Source organism: Hemiscyllium ocellatum, chromosome 2 (assembly GCF_020745735.1).
Source record: "Hemiscyllium ocellatum isolate sHemOce1 chromosome 2, sHemOce1.pat.X.cur, whole genome shotgun sequence".
NCBI lineage: Eukaryota > Metazoa > Chordata > Chondrichthyes > Orectolobiformes > Hemiscylliidae > Hemiscyllium > Hemiscyllium ocellatum.
The window spans coordinates 47,421,427-47,441,027 of NC_083402.1; positions in this window are offsets into that span (position 1 = coordinate 47,421,427).

A 19,601-nucleotide genomic window follows, 5' to 3' on the forward strand; every position below is an offset into this window, starting at 1 on the left:
CGCTAACTCTGAAGCCAATAGATAAACTTCAAGTCAAAATGTCAAACATGTCAAGAGCTTCATGTCTGCATGGTAATCCTGGGACCAATATTGTAGAATATATATTCCTCCAACATGAGCAGCCACTTAGATGATGCAAATGATGCCCCCATTGCATAGCACTAAACCTGAGCACCTTATATCTGAAACAGTTGGGCTTACCTCAGAGATGGTACAACTGCTTCTATATAATTTCAGTGATGAGGAAGGCGTTTGTTGTAATGGGAACAGTTTACCCCCATTTTACTTAGCTTTGGGAGACCTATAAATCATGGTTTCATACTTCAGTGGCCATATTTTCTGGGCTATTGTCTATATGTGGATCATTGGATTACAAAACTAGAGTGATGGAGGACTTGAGAATCAATTTGTTCAAAAATTCCAAAAGTAGAAAATACTTTATTGTTTATGTATTCCTCTTAGTTGAGCAGTACAAGAGGAAGAACATGTTGTGCCAGTACTTTAAAGCTCAAGGGAAAATAATAACAATGGATGATTTTAAATAAATTACTTATTTAGATTTTTAGATTAAATGAAAACAAAAATAAGCTATTCAGCACTGCTTGCAACAGCAACTTTTATTGTTAAATCAATATAAAGAAATTGTTTTGCCTATAGGAATCAGATAAAAAGCTGTGAAATAAAAATTGCTGACAATTTTATAAATCTACAGGTAAAGGTTCTACGTTTTTTTCCTTTGATTTGGCCAAAAAGCAAGGATATGTGTAAGCCTGATAGGGAGAGAAGTGATAAACTTCTACTCTGGTGGGGTTGCAAGATAGATGTAAGGGGTTTAGATTTTTTTACAAAATCCATTAGATACGATTGAAGGAAATATTGGGTATAGTGCTTTATAATGGGCAGCCAATTAGCTACCACGCTGGCCCCAAAGATATATTTTATTCACATCGAGTACTCATTTTATCCGTTCTAATTGGGGTATAACATGAGATTTGAATACATAGGAGGCCCAAAAGATCATGAAACAGGGATTCCTTATTCTATCAGGCCATTACAAACATGGAAGAAAGTTAAGCTGAAACAAGATTGACACAATTTACATGGAATGAAGCCTGTGGTTGACATTGAATGGAGGAATCCTTTGTCTATATGTTCCATTTTCCCATAAGGCCTCCTTCCCCAAAAGACACCCTTCTTTTCCATTGAGGGTCTACTTGACTGCTCCAGCTGCCCTTCCTCATTGCCACCATAATGTAAGTTATTTTACACATGTCCCTGCTTGAAATTTGCTGTCCTTGCAACTACACAGTGACTATTGCTAAACAGTTGCATTAGTATGTTCAATTGTGGTTGATGATGGCAGCTAGAGTACTCAAGTCTGTTTTAATGGCAGCATTCCCTTGCCTCATTTATCTGGCTAAATGGCATGTGTTTAGGTAACATCTAGATATCAGTAACACTTTTGACCCCAACGTCACAGGTATTCTCAATGATTATAAACTACCAGAAACCCCAGGCTATGAAAAATGTGATTGATGACAAATAGGGAGACTTTGATGTATCCATGATAGGAGTAGCCTGACCCCTGTGAAGCAGAGACCAATATGAGGGAAGAGATCTCATGTGGCTCACATGCCTCAGTAAAAATATGCATGAAAAGCTAGTGAATAATGGTTGGTATCTCCACAACTGTGTCATTTAAGGGCATTGCTGCTACCTTCCCAAATGCCATGCTCTGCTGTAGGGCAGTCCCTATTTCACACCACGTAATATCTTCCTGAAGCAAACTTGCCCCCTCCTAGGTCCTGTGGAAAACCCAACTGGTTTAGTGTCTGATCAGAAAGGAAGGCCATTGCACTGGATGGGGTCTCTCTGGCTGACAGCAGCAATGACCGACTGTGCTGATTGATGGTTGTCTTGTTTGCAGTGCCCAGCCCATTCATAATCTCAATAGTCTTCAGAACATCCCTTGGACAGGATAACATTGAGGCTTACCATGGAGTTAGGACACCAAGGACTGGATCTGCCTTTGTTGTGTAGCAATCTGTTCTGCCTATCTCTTTGGCCTGAGGTCGATATTCCCATCCACACTGATAGAAATCTCCTTGACGATAATCCCTTTCCTCACTTTAGGAGTTTAATCTTTCCCCATGATCTGGATGATGTGATTTTTAAACTTACCAAAGATAATCAAGTTTTGGTACCAATAAGTGTTTTCAACTCTATCTGAATATTTCCATCCAATTATGATTCTTATCATGACGCAGCTCCTGAGCAATTTAAAAGCCATGTTTATGGTTTAGTAGATAAATATTTTGTTTCAGTGCATTTTTTCTTTTCGAATACACATCATTATCTTCATCTAAAAGGTGCAGAAGGATCTCATTCAATGTGGAGTAAATCAAAGTCTTCCGTCAACTGTCCGTGTGCTATTCCCCCTCTCATAACAGCTGCTAAAACCTTTGATCAAGATCAGGATGACAGCATCCTCAGAATATGAACATTATCTTGCACAATTAATTGCCAATAGTCACATATAGCATGGAACATGAGCGAAGCAGCAACATTTGCTGCAGAGAAAGGGGAGAGTGATCTGCTCACATATGCTGGTATGGCTTCAGTTAATAGAGCTCCATGCCTAATTAAATTATGTTTCTAAATTATACTGTTTAACTTGATGTGGAAGAAGAAAGCATAGGTTACCTCAGAGATGAAGTGGGATTAAACATTGGCTGATGCAAGTGCTGCCTGCTGTTGGTGCCTGAAAGTGCACAGGTACATAGGAATTGCTCTTCCACCTCAAACTGCCTTTAGCATATCTGACAGTAATAGTCTTGGTGCAACGTTGGTACTGTTGGTTGTATCAAAAGGATCCTCCTTCACTTCTACCAAGTTCCTCTGATTTTTTAAAGTCAGCCCTGAAAAATAAATTAACATAACTTGGAAGCAAAGTAAACTCTCAGCATATTTGCTTGTTCTATGTAAATTGCTGCTTAGCAGGCAGTTAATAAGCAGAGAAAAGTATGTCTGTTGTCAAGCATGAGAAAAATAAATCCCAGAAGCAAATTTAGAAGCAGTGACAACATTTTTACCTGTGCTTGATAATTACAGATATACAAAATTATCAGAAATGAATGCACACTTTGTACATGCACTAGCTCTAATGCATAGACCCCTTGTGATTTCAGCAGCCTGCTTCTGTCAACTGAATTAATAGTGACCTGAAGTAGTTTGATGTACAATGGAGATATTTTGACTTCAAAGGAAGGACGCTGTGCATCATGAAGACGCCAAATTCCCTTCGGTCATTAAAGCTGAATTACCTCCTGTGATGTTTACCAACGTTTTGCAGAAGACATATCAGTAAGTGTATGGAGAGGTCATAATAGCATCTCAGTGCTGTGGGTCAGATAAATTGAAAAGAGACAATTGGTATGAAAAATGCTTAAAAATAAGCTGTGCTGTGGTGAATTGCAATATCTTTTCTCAATAGAAACCATGACAGCTAACATTGTCTATTCATAGAACTGAACAAAGCTTCTGACAAGATCAACAGTCCTTTGTTAATTGTCACGGAGTACTTATAGCTTCTTTTTTATTCTGCCAAAAATTTGTTTCGACATTTCAAGACTACTTTTCTCATGTCCTTTACATGCCCATCCTTCACTACCTCCAAGTGACAAAATTTCTTCTCTGAAAGGGTCTACACAAGTTAATACAGAATGGACAAGTTTCTGAACAATGTTCTGAGGAAGGGTCATTGGACCCAAAATGTTCACTCACTGATTTCTCTCCACAGATGCTGCCAGATCTGTTGTTCTTTCCTTCAGAAATGCGATTGTCTGGTTCCAAACCTATCGTTGGTAATAAGAGGATGATAGCAAAAGAAGCTGTCTAAAGGAGAGGGAGAAGAAGGCATTTGGTGAGACCATGTTCAGGGAGCACTTCACATTTCTCAAGGTGTTGAGTAGCAAAATATGAGGTATCTTTGCTCTACCAAAGAGATTGTCATGAGTTATGATGCCAGTCTGAAAGCGGACAATGGGCAGTACTGCTTGTGGTTGTTAAGATCATGGTCATTTCAAACCTTTTGAATTACAGGTTCTTTTCAAGTTGCAAATAGGTAACATTAACAGCTTCTCACAGTGCACTGTGTTATATCATTATACAAGGGCCCCCCAGCTTCTGTTGTGACATTGTAGCTGTCTTACAGAAACTCAGCATCCACAGACTTGTGGAACCAGGAGCATTCCTCTTCACAATATACGTCTTGGCACTCTACACCAGTATCCTCTATGACGATGGCATCACTGCAACAGGCACTGAACTCAGCACCAACAACTGCCAATCTCCAGAATCCATCCTACAACTCATCTGCTTCATCCTCGACTATAACATCTTTACCTTCGACAACCAGTTCTTCATCTAGACATAGAGAACAGCCATGGGGGCCAAATTTGCATCCCTATATGCCAACACTTTCATACATAGGTTCAAACAAGGCTTCTTTGCTGCACAGGACCTTCAACTAACATTATACACGAGATACATTGATGACAGCTTCTTCCTCTGGAATCACAGCGAGGAATCACTGAAACAACTACACAGTGATATCGACGAGTTTCACTTCAATATCTCACTGTACCACAAGCTACAGATAACTTCACGATGCTGCACTTCTCTATCTTCCAAACTAAACATGTAAAACAGTCATCCCCAACGGCCAAGCCTTATGCACACACAGGATCTGCTCAGATGAGGAAATACATGATGGACACCTGAAGGGGTTGAAACACGTCTGCTTAAGAATGGGATACGACACTCAACTCATTGATCACCAGTTTTGACATGCCACAACGAAAAAACACAATGACCTCCTCAGGATACAAACACTGGATACAACTGATAGGGCACCCGGGAGTGGAGAAACTACTCCATGTTCTTCGCAGCCTGCAACAAATTATTGATGAAAACAAATATTTAGCTAAGATCTTCCCTACACTTCCACTCCTTGCCTTTAAACAACTGCCAAACATTAAACAGATGATTGTGCGCAGCAAACTGCCCAGCCTTCAGGACAACACGGACCACAACACTGTACAACCCTGTCATGGCAACCACTACAAGATGAATCAGAGTGTCGACATGGATACTACCATTGTACATAGCATGCCACATGTGCGGCAGGTACTCATGTGACTTGACCAACGTTGTCTTTTTCATTTCCTACACACAAGGATGCCCTGAGGTATGGTACGTTGGTGAGACCAAGCAGATGTTACGACAATGTATGAATGGACATCGTGCAACAATCAACTGAAAGGGATGTTCCCTGCCAGTGGGGGAACACTTCAGAAGTCAATGACATTCGGCCGCGGATCTTTGGGTGAACATCTTCCAAGGCGGAATGATTGAGCAGAGGCTGATAGCCAAGTTCGGTTCCCAAGAGGACGGCCTCAACCGGGATCTTGGGTTCATGTCACACTACAGGCGACCCCACTGCGCTATACATGCTCACTCACACACTAACACACAAGCACACATACACACACTCTCTGACAAAAGCACCCATACAGAGACCCTTTCTCATATACACACACGCACACACACATTGCATTTGCAGATTTGTATTTGCCGATACATTCTACTTTGCCCAAAAAGCACACAATCTGTAGGCAGTCAGTCAATGTGACATTTTATAAATACCTACTTTGGAAATAAAAACAGTCTGTCTCTAGGATGGGATACAGACAGACTCTAACCTTACAGCTTTAATGCATTTTCCAATCTGAGTTATCACTTTTTTAAAATATACTGATAAAACCTTTAAGTCATCTCAAGATACTGAGAGAAATTCTGGGACTTACATATTAATTTATCAAAATCTGTGTCCCCATTCTAAGTGATTAAAGACTTAACAGTCTTTTTGGTTGTCTAATATATCACATCAGGTGTACAACACTTGGATCTTTAATTTATAAATTCTGACTCCTATGATCCTGCCCCACTAGCTACCTGATGAAGGAGCAGCGCTCCAAAAGCTTGTACTTTCAAATAACCATGTTGGATTATAACCTGGTGTTGTACGATTTTCAACTTTGTCCACCTCAGTTCAACACCAGCACCTCCACATCATTATCATTGGAAGTCACTGTGGCTCCACAAGGACAGTTACATCTTGTCTCTTGTGATGGAGTGAAGCAGGATGAATGAACAATGGCTTTCACTCTCAAGGTGCTGCAATAAGATTTTCTATAATAGTAAGATCCAATCAGAGATAGCAATTAACATTGAAAAGAAGGTATAACAGCTATTGCTGACAAAGAAGATCCATTAACAGAAAACTGATCTATAATCAAATTCTTCAACAGTTGGAAATGCAGTAAAATTGGAGTTGTACTTTAGAAACAATCATCAACATCCAAAACAAAGATGGACACTAGATTTCCAAGGAGGTATCTTTGATATTGTAGCAATAATAATAATGAGATAATTATCATAAAAAAACGAAGAATCATAACTTACCAAACATTTGTTCCTCTAATCTCATAGCATGCAGGCTGTGTTTGGGATGTTTATATGAAAAGAGATTTACATAAGTTTGAAATGGTCCCATGACGTTCTGCAATAGTCAGTATGAATATTTAGCATCTGCTTTTACTGTGGTAAAAGAAGTGGAATCTAGAGAATGCAGAGAAATAAACTTTGATCTTTTAAAAGCAGTTCGGATTACAGAATAGGAAGCTCGGGAGGTCCTAGAGCATATAAGGGTGGATAAATCTCCGGGTCATGATCTAATGTATTTCAGAATATTGTGGGAAGTAAGGGAGAAAATTGCAAGATTCCTTGCAGAAATATTTGTATCACCCATAATTACGGATGAAGTGCCTGATGACTGGAGGGGCGGGGGGAGGCTAATGTTGGAGAAAGGTTGTAAAGAGAAACTGGGGAAATATAGATGTATGGTTCTGACTTCAGTTGTGGGTAAATTGTTGGAGGTGATGATAGAAAATAGGATTTATGGACATTTAGAGAGGAATAGTCGGCATGGTTTTGTTTCAAACTTGATTGTGTATTTTTTGAGGAAGCTACCAAAATAATTGATGATGGCAGAGGGGTAGATATTGTTTATTTGGATTGTAGTAAAGCCTTTGACAAGGTTTCACATGGTAAACTAATGAGTGAAGTTAGGTCACTTGGGACTCAAGGTGATCTTGCCAATAGGATATCTAATTCTTAATGGCAGGAGACAGAGAGTGGTGATGAAGGGTTGTTTTTAGACTGGAGGCCTGTCACCAGTGGTGTTCCACAGGGATTAGTTCTGGGTCCTCTTTCATTTATCATTTATATAAATGATTTGGACGAGCATATCGAAGGCATAGTTAGTAAGTTTGCATTTGACACCAAAATTGGTGGCATAGTAGACACTGAAGAAGGTTTTCTAAGATTGCAGAGAGATCTTGATTAAATGGGCCAATGGTCTGAAAAATGGCAGATGGTGTTCAATCTAGATAAATGCAAAGTACAACAGACAAGGGTAGGACTTGTACAATTAATGATAGGGCCTTGGGTATTGTTGTACACCAGAGGAACCTAGGGGTGCAGGCACATAATTCTTTGAAGTTTGTGTCACATAAAGACAGGGTGGCTGAACAGGAATTTAGCAAGCTTGCCTTCATTGTTCAGTCCTTTGAGCATAGGAGTTGGGAAGTCATGTTGGGGTTGTAGAGGACATTAGTGAGACCTCAGCTGGTGTCCAGTTCTGGTTACCCAGCTTTAGGAAGGATACTATTAAGCTGGAGAAGGTTCAGAAGGGATTTACCAGGAAGTCGCAGGGTATGGAAAATTAGAATTATTGAGAAAGGCTGGATAGGGTGAGACTTTTTTCACTTGAGCTTAGGAGATTGAGAGGGGACCTAGTAGAAGTTTATAAAATAATGAGCATTATTGATAGAGTGAATGGTAGTTGTCTTTTCTGTAGGATAGGCAATTTCAAGGTGAGTGGATACATTTGTAAGGTGAGAGGAGAGAGATACATCAGAGGAATACAGTGTGGACTGAACTTTCTGAGGAAGTGGTGGATGTGGATACAATTACAATGTTTAAAAGACATTTGGATAGGTGCATGATTTGGAAAGATCTGGAGAGATATGGGCCAGATGGACTGGTTCAGTTTGGGATTATGTTCAGCATAGATTGGTTGGACCGAAGGGTCTGTTACTGTACTGTATGAAGCTATGACTCTATGACTTTATGTTAGACCTTATTTTGGCAGACTCCATAGTCTATATTTTTCTGTGGTTGGGTAGCAGTCTTGGGAAGTGAATAAAGAAGGAAGATCTTAACTATCTATTGTCAAAACTGACTAGGATAATGCAATGGAAATCTGGTCCTAAATTCCTGGATTGGCCAGAAATGTTGAAACATTGTGAAACTACTGAAAATCCTACTTTGCCTCTGATTGACTGCTATTCAGAAAAAAACTAAACCTGACCAGGTTTCTTCAGTAACATATAAAAAAACTCTGTTTATTGTAACACTCTTTAGCAAGAACAGTAAAAGAACAGGATTTCTAATTTTTGTAACTTAAACTTCACCCCTCTGTATAAAGCTTGAAGACACAGCCATGTTCACAGCAATTGCATGTTGCTCAGAGGTTGTTCAAAACTGAGGCATCATCTGCCTTTGCAGATGGATGTAAAAGATTCATAGAAGAGGAATGATATTCTCCTCATATTCCTCGATAATATTAATCCTGCATCTAATACTACCAAAAGTCAGACTATTTAATTGTTTATTCCATTTCTATTTGTGATGTCTCGAACATATATTCTCTACTCTATTTCTTACATTACAACAGTGAATACATTATAAAATGTACTACATTAACAATGAAATCCTTTGGGATGTCCTATTGATTAGGAAATCTCTTCTATCCTTTAAAGGAGGTGGAACAACACCAAATCCTTCCTTTTCTAACCCTCAGCCCTACCTCTACTTTTATTTTTACAATGTACAGAAGGAAGACAAGGCTTCACCTTTTGTTTTGCACAAGTCACAATTCCTGCATTTTAAAACAAAAATCAGTATTAGTGGTGTACTGAATATATAACATGAAAAAATAAATATTTGCACTTTTAAATGCTTAATTCAGTCAGAAATAGAGGTAGTGGAGTTGAATGAAAAGGGATTTATATTTTGCCAGCATTTTCGCTGGAACTTTCTATTCTGCAGTGAATATACTTGCCTGATTTATTTTATTCATTGACTGGTTAGGTCAGTATTTATTGCCATCCCTAATTGACCTTGAACCGAGTGGCTTGTGAATCCATTTCAGAGGTTAGTTAAGAGTTAACAACATTATTATGTCTATTTACATGCAGGTCAGAACAGGAAATGATGGGAGGTTTCCTTCTCTAAAGGAAGAGTAGTGAGTCAGACTGGTTTTCACGGCATTACACTGTGATTCTATGCTCACCATTAGAATGGCTTTAAATTCAGAATTTTTAAAATTGTAGTCAAATTTTGCCAATACACCTAGTAACATCTTGGGGACTTTTGATTACTGGTCCAGTGACATCACTGCTATGCCACCTCCTTGCTGACTATTAGCCTTTATCTATCCATTCAAGGTCCTGTGAAGGATTCTAATGTCATTTAGCTGCCTAATGAGTGAACTGTCCAATTTTGAAACTTTACTCTGTAAAACATGACGATGTGGCATAACATGCAACCTCATCTCAAGTAATCCTGTGTTTCTTTGGGTGGGAGGCATTGGTAATCCTCGGAAGGAGAATTTTGAACCTTACGGAATAGTTTTGGTGGTTTGGTGAGTAGGGCAAAGCAAGGAAGTGTGACCCTGGGAAGATGCTAATGCCTACAAGACACCTCTGAATGATTTTATGAGTGAGGGTACAAGTGAATGTGCTTACCACATCCATATTAAGGAGTTTATCAGGAAGGTAGTTGACTGCTAAATTTTATGTGCTCCACTGTTGAAAGCAAAGGAGAGTATAAAAACCAGTCTGTTGTATGTGAAAGTTGTTCCATGATCTGGCATTGCTGACCCCAAATCAAAGGCTATTACAGCAAGATGGGTTTCTGTGAGCCCTAAATAGCATGAGTCATCATGATATGAAAGTAACATAACTGTTGAGTGGTAGTAAAAACAGTGCCAAGAGTCAGTCATCAATTACAATACTGAAAGTAAGGACAGTGGATGGCAGAGAGGATCACATGCAAAGGCAAACAGCAGTGGTTGCATTCCTTCAATATTAACCCTTTTCCCACAGTCTTCAAGTGAAGTGGGCAAGATTAACATTGGGACTTCTGCTTCCAAATACTGCACTGAAGTAGATTTTGTTTTCTCTTTATGTTAGTATACTGATGGTAACTATACAGTGTAACTCTTTTCTTTATTGATGTTTCTGTGCAATGCCCTAATGTCAGTTATGCCGAACTACACTATGGCAGCATGCTGAAAGCTATCTTATGTAACTACTTGCAGTCATGGCCTCTGCGTTTTAATGTTCAAAGCTGAATTCCCTACTAAGCCTACCCACACTACACTAACTAATTTCAGCTTGGAGCACAACCACAGAGATGCTGACGAATGTCAATATCTTGACTGATAATTCGTATTTTCCAATTCTCTCGATGCACATCACACTGACCTTTGTTCTAAAGGCCTTTAAGGTTAATTGGCTGATATGAAAAATGAAATGATCAAAAATTGCTTTTACTGTTGCTCAGAAGTGTTATCTTTTGATTTTAATTTAAGATTTTTGAATGTGGTGACCTGGAGTATAACTTGAAGTTAAAACAGAGATCAATTCACTTAGAAGTGTTTATATGGTGAGAAATGTCTGTTTAGCTAATTCTATTCAAGATTTAATTTGTATGCAATGCTATATAGTGTCTATTGGTTATGTTAAATTTGCTGTTTTCTCTGTGACCTTGAAAGAGGCCCTCATCACATTTCTCCAGGAGTGTAAGCTTTTTCATTATTTTAAATCACATTATTGCTGACGTGATCACTTATGTTACAATTACAATTATATGACAAACCACAAAATTTAATCCTGCTGGTTGCTCATTTTGATTGTAACTATGGAGCAGTGAACAGACATGTAATTGAATTTCATTATCAATGATTAGGGTTTTTGATGCTCTTGAGACTGTATTTAAGTAAGCAATGGACACTGCTATTAATAGTGGATGGGCTTTCAATAATTTCTCTAATGAAAGCTAATGGTTCACCCAGGGGGCACATTCACGCTCTGTACTAGAATGAGTGCAATTTTACACCTTGCCTTATAAATGTGTTTCGGATTTTGCTGCATCAAGTGCATAGAGAGCATCTTCCTTCCCAAAGGAAGAAATGGTGTGTACAATTTCCAACTCAAAGTACTTTATTAATATTTAATGTATTCCCCTTTGCTGAAATGTGAACTATACATTTAGACTTTATAATATCACCAGTGAAGCAGTGTATCATGTGATACTGAAAGACAATGTTTGTCTACACAAAGATGAAAAATTCTACTGGACTGTGATGCGAGTAACATTAGTGTGATGTAAGCTGTGTGATCATATATATAACAAATATCATTTATTTTAAAATTTGGATTTGGGGTAGTGGCATGCAAGTGCTGGTCTGTGTGTCTGAAAGGGTTTAATGATTAACTTATAGTTATTTCTGTCGCCAAGCTGATTTATTTTGAAAACCAGTTGGAGAGGTATTGTTCTTGAAATGTAATGGGAATTAGTTTACATTGATTGAGATTTTGTGAACAAATCAAGTAATCAGTCATACATTCGGCTTTCAGGTGAGAAGATCAGGGAGTCTTTTTACTTTTGATTGAGGGAAACGCAGAGAGTTTGTGAAAACACATTTTGGGGGTTTCCGTTCAGCAGTTTTACAGAAGTCTTGGCTGAAGCTGCATGTGAAAACAATTACCCCGGAGGAAGGGAGTTAGTTTAAAATTATTATGAAATAAGTTATCTTGATGTAAGGAGTTTCATTTAAAAGTTTCAGAACAGACATATTTGGTTAAAACCCTGAAGTAGCTATTTAAGGTGAAGGTTAGAAAAAGACAGTGTCAGATGGGTTATAGAGCCATAGAGACTTAGAGCTGTACAGCATGGAAACAGAGCCTTCCGTCCAACCCGTCCACGTCGACCACATATCAGAAGCCAATCTAGTCCCACCTGCCAGCACCTGACCCATATCCCTCCAAACCTTTCCTATTCATATATCCATCCAAATACCTCTTAAATGTTGCAGTTGTACCAGCCTGCACCACATTCTCTGGCAGCTCATTCCATACACGTACTACCCTCTGCGTGAAAAAGTTGCCCCTTAGGTCTCTTTTATATCTTTCCCCTCTCACTCTAAACCTATGTCCTCTAGTTCTGGACTCCCCCATCCCAGGGAAAATACTTTGTCTATTTATCCTATCCATGCCCCTCATAATTTTGTAAACCTCTATAAGATCACCCTTCAGCCTCCGACGCTCCAGGGAAAACAGTCCCAGCCTGTTCAGCCTCTCCCTCTAGCTCAGAACCTCCAACCCTGGCAACATCCTTGTAAATCTTTTCTGAACCCTTTCAAGTTTCATAACATCTTTCCGATAGGAAGGAGACCAGAATTGCATGCAATATTCCAACTGTTGCCTAACTAATGTCCTGTACAGCCGCAACTTGACCTTCCAACTCCTGTACTCAATGCTCTGACCAATAAAGGAAAGCATACCAAATACCTTCTTCACTATCCTATCTACCTGTGACTCCACTTTCAAGGAGCTATGAACCTGCACTCCAAGGTCTCTTTATTCAACAACATTCCCTAGGACCTTACCATTAAGTGTATAAGTCTTGCTAAGATTTGCTTTCCCAAAATGCAGCACCTCGCATTTATCTGAATTAAACTCCATCTGCCACTTCTCAGCCCATTGGCCCATCTGGTCCAGTTCTTGTTGTAATCTGAGAACGTACTTCGCTGTCCACTACACCTCCAACTTTGGTGTCATCTGCAAACTTACGAACTGTACCTCTTATGCTCGCATCCAAATCATTTATGTAAATGACAAAAATTAGAGGGCCCAGCACCGATCCTTGTGGCACTCCACTGGTCACAGGCCTCCAGTCTGAAAAACAATCCTCCACCACCACCCTTTGTCTTCTACCTTTGAGCCAGTTCTGTATCCAACTGGCTAGATCTGCCTGTATTCCGTATGATCTAACCTTGCTAACCAGCCTCCATGAGGAACCTTGTCGACCACCTTACTGAAGTCCATATAGATCACACCTACCGCTCTGCTCTCATCAATCCTCATTGTTACGTCTTCAAAAAACTCAATCGTGAGATATGATTTCTCATGCACAAAGCCATGTTGACTATCTGTAATCAGTCCTTGCCTTTCCAAATTCATGTATCTCCTGTCCCTTAGGATTCCCTCCAACAACTTGCCCACCACCAATGTCAGGCTCAATGGTCTATAGTTCCCTAGCTTGACCTTACCACCCTTCTTAAACAGTGGCACCATGTTTGCCAACCTCCAGTCTTCTGGCACCTCACCTGTGACTATCGATGAAACAAATATCACAGCAAGACGCCCAGCAATCACTTCTCCAGCTTCCCACAGAGTGATCAGGTTGTAAAGACTAAGTAACTGGAGCTACAGCTAAGTCAAACCCGATGCATGATTGAGAAGCAAATCCTTTCTCGGGTGTTTGAATACTTTAAAGTGGTGTCATTGGGATTAATTGTATTGTCGCTTACTGTGTATTTTGAAACCTTTAAACTTATGATATGGATAAACAGTGTTGTTTATTCTATCTTGCCTTTATTTTGTTTGTGTCATAAAATTAGTTTTATTGTTAAATTCAAACCTTCTATATATTGTGCCTGTGTTTCTATAAAAGACCAAAAACCAAATATTATGTGATCTATCAAGCTAGATATCAGTCTGGGACCTGACTTGTCCAGTAATTACATTGGTTAGAATCATAACACTGTTACTTTTCTTTGCCTTAGCCAGAGGCTACAAGACAATTTCTGTACATGATCATGTATGGTAAACTGAACAGAAAAGCAAAATATTTTCACAAAGCCTGCCACCTGTGAAATAAGCAGTCTTGTTTCAGTTCATGTGTGTATAATTTCTTTGCTGTTTTTATTATGCCTTTGTTCAATTGAATCTCATTAACCATTTCCCATGTTGCAAGAATCAAGATTACCATTTTTAATACTAAATTTAAGGATGTACCACAACCATGTTACTTAAACTCAGATTTTTCAACGATGATTTCAAAATATTTTAGAAGATTTTCACCAAAATGGTAAAAACATTTCACTATTTAATGAAAAACAAATACTTTGGCCCAGTTTCTCTTTCACATTTAAGCTGCTGCTTCAATTCACCTTTAGCGATATGTAGCTAAATGTGTGATGCACTTATTTCCTATGTTATTTTGTTGTAACCAGATACAAAATACTGATACTCAACGTGAAATAATACTCAAAACCTCATGGTGTTTTTGCCCAAAATATCGATTTCCCTGCTCCTCGGATGATGCCTGACCTGCTGTGTTTTTCCAGCACCACTCTAATCTTGACTTTAATCTCTCGCATCTGCAGTACCCACCTCTGCCATATCCACACAAGCCCCAGTTTTCACATTAATCAGTTTATGCACTCCTAAACTCACTTAAACATAAATTAGTTTCCCAGCCTCATTTTAGCCCAACCCCATTTCCAACCTTATTCTTTCCCCAATGCCTCTTTAAGAGAACTCCATTCACCAGAGCACAATTCTAACTCCTGAGTTTAGCCTGAGTAATTCCCATTGCAGACCACCTTATTGGATTTGACTGTCTGCACCATTACTCACAAGTGGAGTTAGTTTGCTGCCATCAGTATCACTTCCTCAATCTGCCATTTGAGGATTGATTCTTGCTCGGCAAGATCTCTATCATTGTTACTGAGGATTCTCCCTCGAAAGATAAGGAAATGAAATTTGCTCATAGGACATGGTCATCGTTGGCTGGGTCAGCATTTATTGCCCATCCTTAGTTGCCCTTGAGAAGATGGTGAGAGAAAGTGAGGACTGCAAATGTCGGAGAATCAGAGTTGAAAGGTGTGATGCTTGAAAAGCACAGCAAGTCAGGCAGCATCCAAGGAGCAAGAGAGTCAACGTTTCGGGCATAAGCCCTTCCTTATGAAGTGGTGAACTACCTTCTTGAGCCACTGTAGGTAGACCCACACACCATTAGGGAATGAGATTGAGATCTTTGTCCCATTGACACTGAAGGAATTAGGATATAGAATAGAATCCCTACAGTGCAGGTAGAGGTTGTTTGGCCCATCAAGTCTGCACTGACCTCTGAAGAACATCCCATCTAAACCTGCCTCCACCCCCACTCTCCTGCTCTATCCATTAAACCAGCATATTTACCATGACTAATCCAATGTGCCTTCACATGCCTGGACACAATGGGGTAACTTATGTGGCCAATCCACCTCATCTGCACATCTGGGAGGAAATTGGATCACCTGGAGAAAACCCACACAGACTTGGGAAAATTTGCAAACTTCACACAAGGTGGAATCATACCTGGATCCCTGGCACTGTAAGGCAGCAGTGCTATTCATATTTTTCCAAGTTAGGATTGAGCATGGCTTGCAGAGCAACTTGTAGATTATGGTGTTCCCAAGTATTTGCTGCCCTTGTCCTTCTATATAATAGCGATTGTGGGGTTGGATGGTGATGCCTCAGCAATCTTGTTGAATTTCTTCAGTGCATCTTCAGATGGTATAAACTGCTGCTACTGGGTGTCAATGGTGGACAGATTGGATTGTTATTGATGTGGTGCCAATTAATGGGCTGTGTTGTCCTGGATGGTGTCAAGCTTCTTGAGTGTTGTTGGAGCTGCATTCACCCAGAGAAATGGGGAGTGTTCCCTCACTCTCTGCCTTATTGATGCTCAGACTTTGGAGAGACAAGAGGTGCTGCAGGATTTTTAACCTCTGACCTGCACTGGAGCACTGTTCTGCATTGGTTTGATGATTTTGCACTGAGGTTGTTAAGCATGTTTTCTGGGGGGGTTACATCTTATTACTTTAAGCCAACCTTGGAGTTAATGTGGCGATGGCAAACTTTGGACAAAACTATGAGTTGCTTAAAGTGGATGGGTGATTGCAATTCCCTGCAAAGAGGGCACACTCCTGCAGGAATTGTTGCCTGTAGTCAGAAATGAGCTGGACGCTGAGGGAGTGAAGTTCTATCCTGCACAGGAATCTAGCTGGATTATGTCAAGGATCTGTGAGCATCACTTATTTGCAATTGATAGCTCCTTGCGGTTAGGATAATGTGGCAATAGATCCATTTTGAAACTTTCGGGCAGTTTGGTTCACTTGCCCTCACCCACTCCAACCCATGTCCCACTTGCCTGGGACATCTACCAGTCTGCAGTAAAAGTCACAGGTGTGGCTGGCTGCCACACACACCTCCTTCATTCCCCCCCAACACACACACACACACACACACACACACACACACACACACACACACACACACACACACACACACACACACACACACACACACACACATCCTTTCATACATCCTTGTCTCTCATTCCAGGAAGAAATTCTGCCCATATTAAGGCAGAAAGCATTAAGATGTGTGGTGTGCTGGCCATTATTTGGCACCTCACCCTAATGAGGAGAGGTTATTGACTCTGACTGCCTCTAGAAGACACCAAACTGATTTTGAAACCTGTCCATGTGTCAGAGAATTGTCCAATTACAAATCGAGGCCACAAACAGATGGTATGAAATTGACGAACACTGGTTTATTTCTCACCATATCATAGGGAGTAGAAATCGACTGGACTGATACAAAGCAGATACTTTGCACAATTAGTCAAAGATTCTCCTTCCTGAGCTTCAGATATAGGCAGTTCTTACAGGTGACAGGAGTGAAATGTTAATTACAACACAATGCAATTTTGATGACAGTTAATAGAAAACAATAGCTTGTCCAGCAGTATACATCAGTCAACAATTGTTAACAGGAGATTTAGCTAATCTGCAGAAACGGGTGCTAATGCCTAGCAACCTGACTTCAATAGGTCCCAAGCATAATGTTCATTCTTGTCAGATATTGTGGTGCCACCTAGTCTACATGGGCTTTGTGGGGATTGAGTACCTAGCGAGACAGAGAATGCCCTCAGGGCTTCAGCAGCGGCGATATTATTGTGAGGTAGAAAACCAGTTAGCAGATCATCTAGGTAGTGTATTCCTTCAGTTGGGGGGGAAAGTGCTTAGGTAAAGTGTTAGTTTCACTGTTAGTTTCTGAGCTGAGAATACTCAAATTGAGATGCTGAGTGGCATTATGGGTAAGCTCTGTTTGGCTAAGAGCAGGCAGAGTGGTTTATTTTGCTTCCACATCATGACTTATTGTCCCATGATCCGCTGAGCAAAGGCTTTCTTCCTAGACTTCATCGAAGTCTGCTGACAACCATGACATGTTTCAAGTTTTGTACCTGTGCTAAATGGTACAGGACAACTGTAATGTGAACCAGGACAATGCAAAGCAGGGATGCTGGTAGGCTCAAAGTGAGTGTGTGGTATGACAGCAAACACAGAGCCCAGAGATTCAGCCTGGCCAAGTCCATGAGCTGGGTGTTTGTCCCTTAGCACACAGTGTCCTTGCAGCAGCATTACAATTGTAGATGCAGGTGGAGCACAAGGTGCTGTACTGAAGTACACAAGTAACCTGGAAATGTTAGAGGTTGGCACTCCAGCACTTTCAGTTTTTGTTTCAAATGTCCAGGTTCTGCAACATAATAAATTATGCTACTTGACACAAATCACCAATGATGACAGTGAATAGTCATGCTCAGAAGGCACCTTTTGTTAAGGGACATATTCTGTGAAATCTAGGTGTCCAGATTCAGCAGCAAGATGGATACATGTGACATCTTGGACTACAATTTTCACGATGTCCACTGCCTGTTCAGTGTGTGACAAATCCAAGGGAAGTGCGGGAAACAGCACCAACCTCTGTAGATGGTCTTCTTTGATCACACAAAGGCCCTTGACCCTGTCAACCAAGACGGATAGTAAAAACTCTCCTGAAATTTAGCTGCCTGATGAAATAAATCACCATTCTCCGCCTGCTTCACAATGCCATGCAACCCACAATCTTCACCCTCAGACCCATTACAACCCCATATGAGTGCATACTGGGGTCAAACAAGGCTACATCACCACATCAACACTCTTCGCCATCATCCGTACTACAACACTCCACACCATCTCCAAGAAGCTTCTCAATAGAGTGAAACTGACTTACAGGATGCGTGGGAAACTGTTCAACTTTTGATTCCTCCAGGCCAGAACCAAAACCAACCCAATATCCATAATTGATCTGCAGTATACAGATTTTGCCTGTGTATATGCACACTATGAGGCTGATCTACAAACAATCATCCGATACATTCACTGCAGCACACAAGTGAATGGGGCTCAGAATAAGCATTCAGAAACTAAAGGAACTGACTAGCCCTCTCCTGTCTCACAATACTAACTACCATCCCCCCACCATCCAAATCCATAATGAGCTCCCAGATAATGTGAAACATTTCTGATAGCTCATGAGCCTCCTCCCAGTGTGAATAGACTTTGATGATGAAATCTGACGTCAACTCCAATGCATTATTGCAGCCTTTGGACATCTAGGGAACAGAGTGTTCAAAATCTGAGACCTCAAGCCCAGCATCAACTTCATGGTCAAAGGAGCAGTTATGACGGTGTAGAAGTGTACTGTACCTTTAAGAGAGTGAAGAACTGAACAGGCACACAGAGTGGTGGTGAAGTTACTATGTAACATTTGGTCCAGCAGCTAGCACTGGCTGAGTTTCTATGAGACAAAAGCAAATTTGAATTCGGCCAATCAGTTTAAATTATACCACAAAATATCAACATCCAATCAAGTTTGAATTTAGCATATTGACAATATTAAAAGCCAATGAAACAATCCAATGCTTTTAGGTATAAGACCAAGAAAAATTGAACAGTTGGGGGAGAACTGCCAAGCCACCAGCATGTACAGACTGCCCGAAACACAGCTCTCTTCAAGGTACCTTTCTCGATCAATGATGTGTGAAAGAGAAATTCCTAAGAAGAAGAAAATCTACAGAGGAAGATACAAAGGGAAGGTTCAACAGCTGCCTGCTTTTGAAATGTAAATTTTTGGTAAATCTTATATTGGACTAGTATTGTAGAAGAGAAAGTAAAAGATAGGTTAGAGGAAGGAGTTGTAAATAGTTGTTAGTTAATTATTCTCTGTTATACTTTAAGAAATGAAGTTTTTAATTTTTACTTTAAATAGCTCTTGGCCTGTTGAATATTCACAGATTACTGCACAGGATAAATCTTTTCTGTGTTGCTAGTTTAAATTAAACATTTCTGATAGCTCATGAGCCTCCTCCCAGTGTGAATAGACTTTGACGATGAAATTTGACATCAACTCCAGTGCATTATTGCAGCCTTTGGACATCTAAGGAACAGAGAGTTCAAAATCTGAGACCTC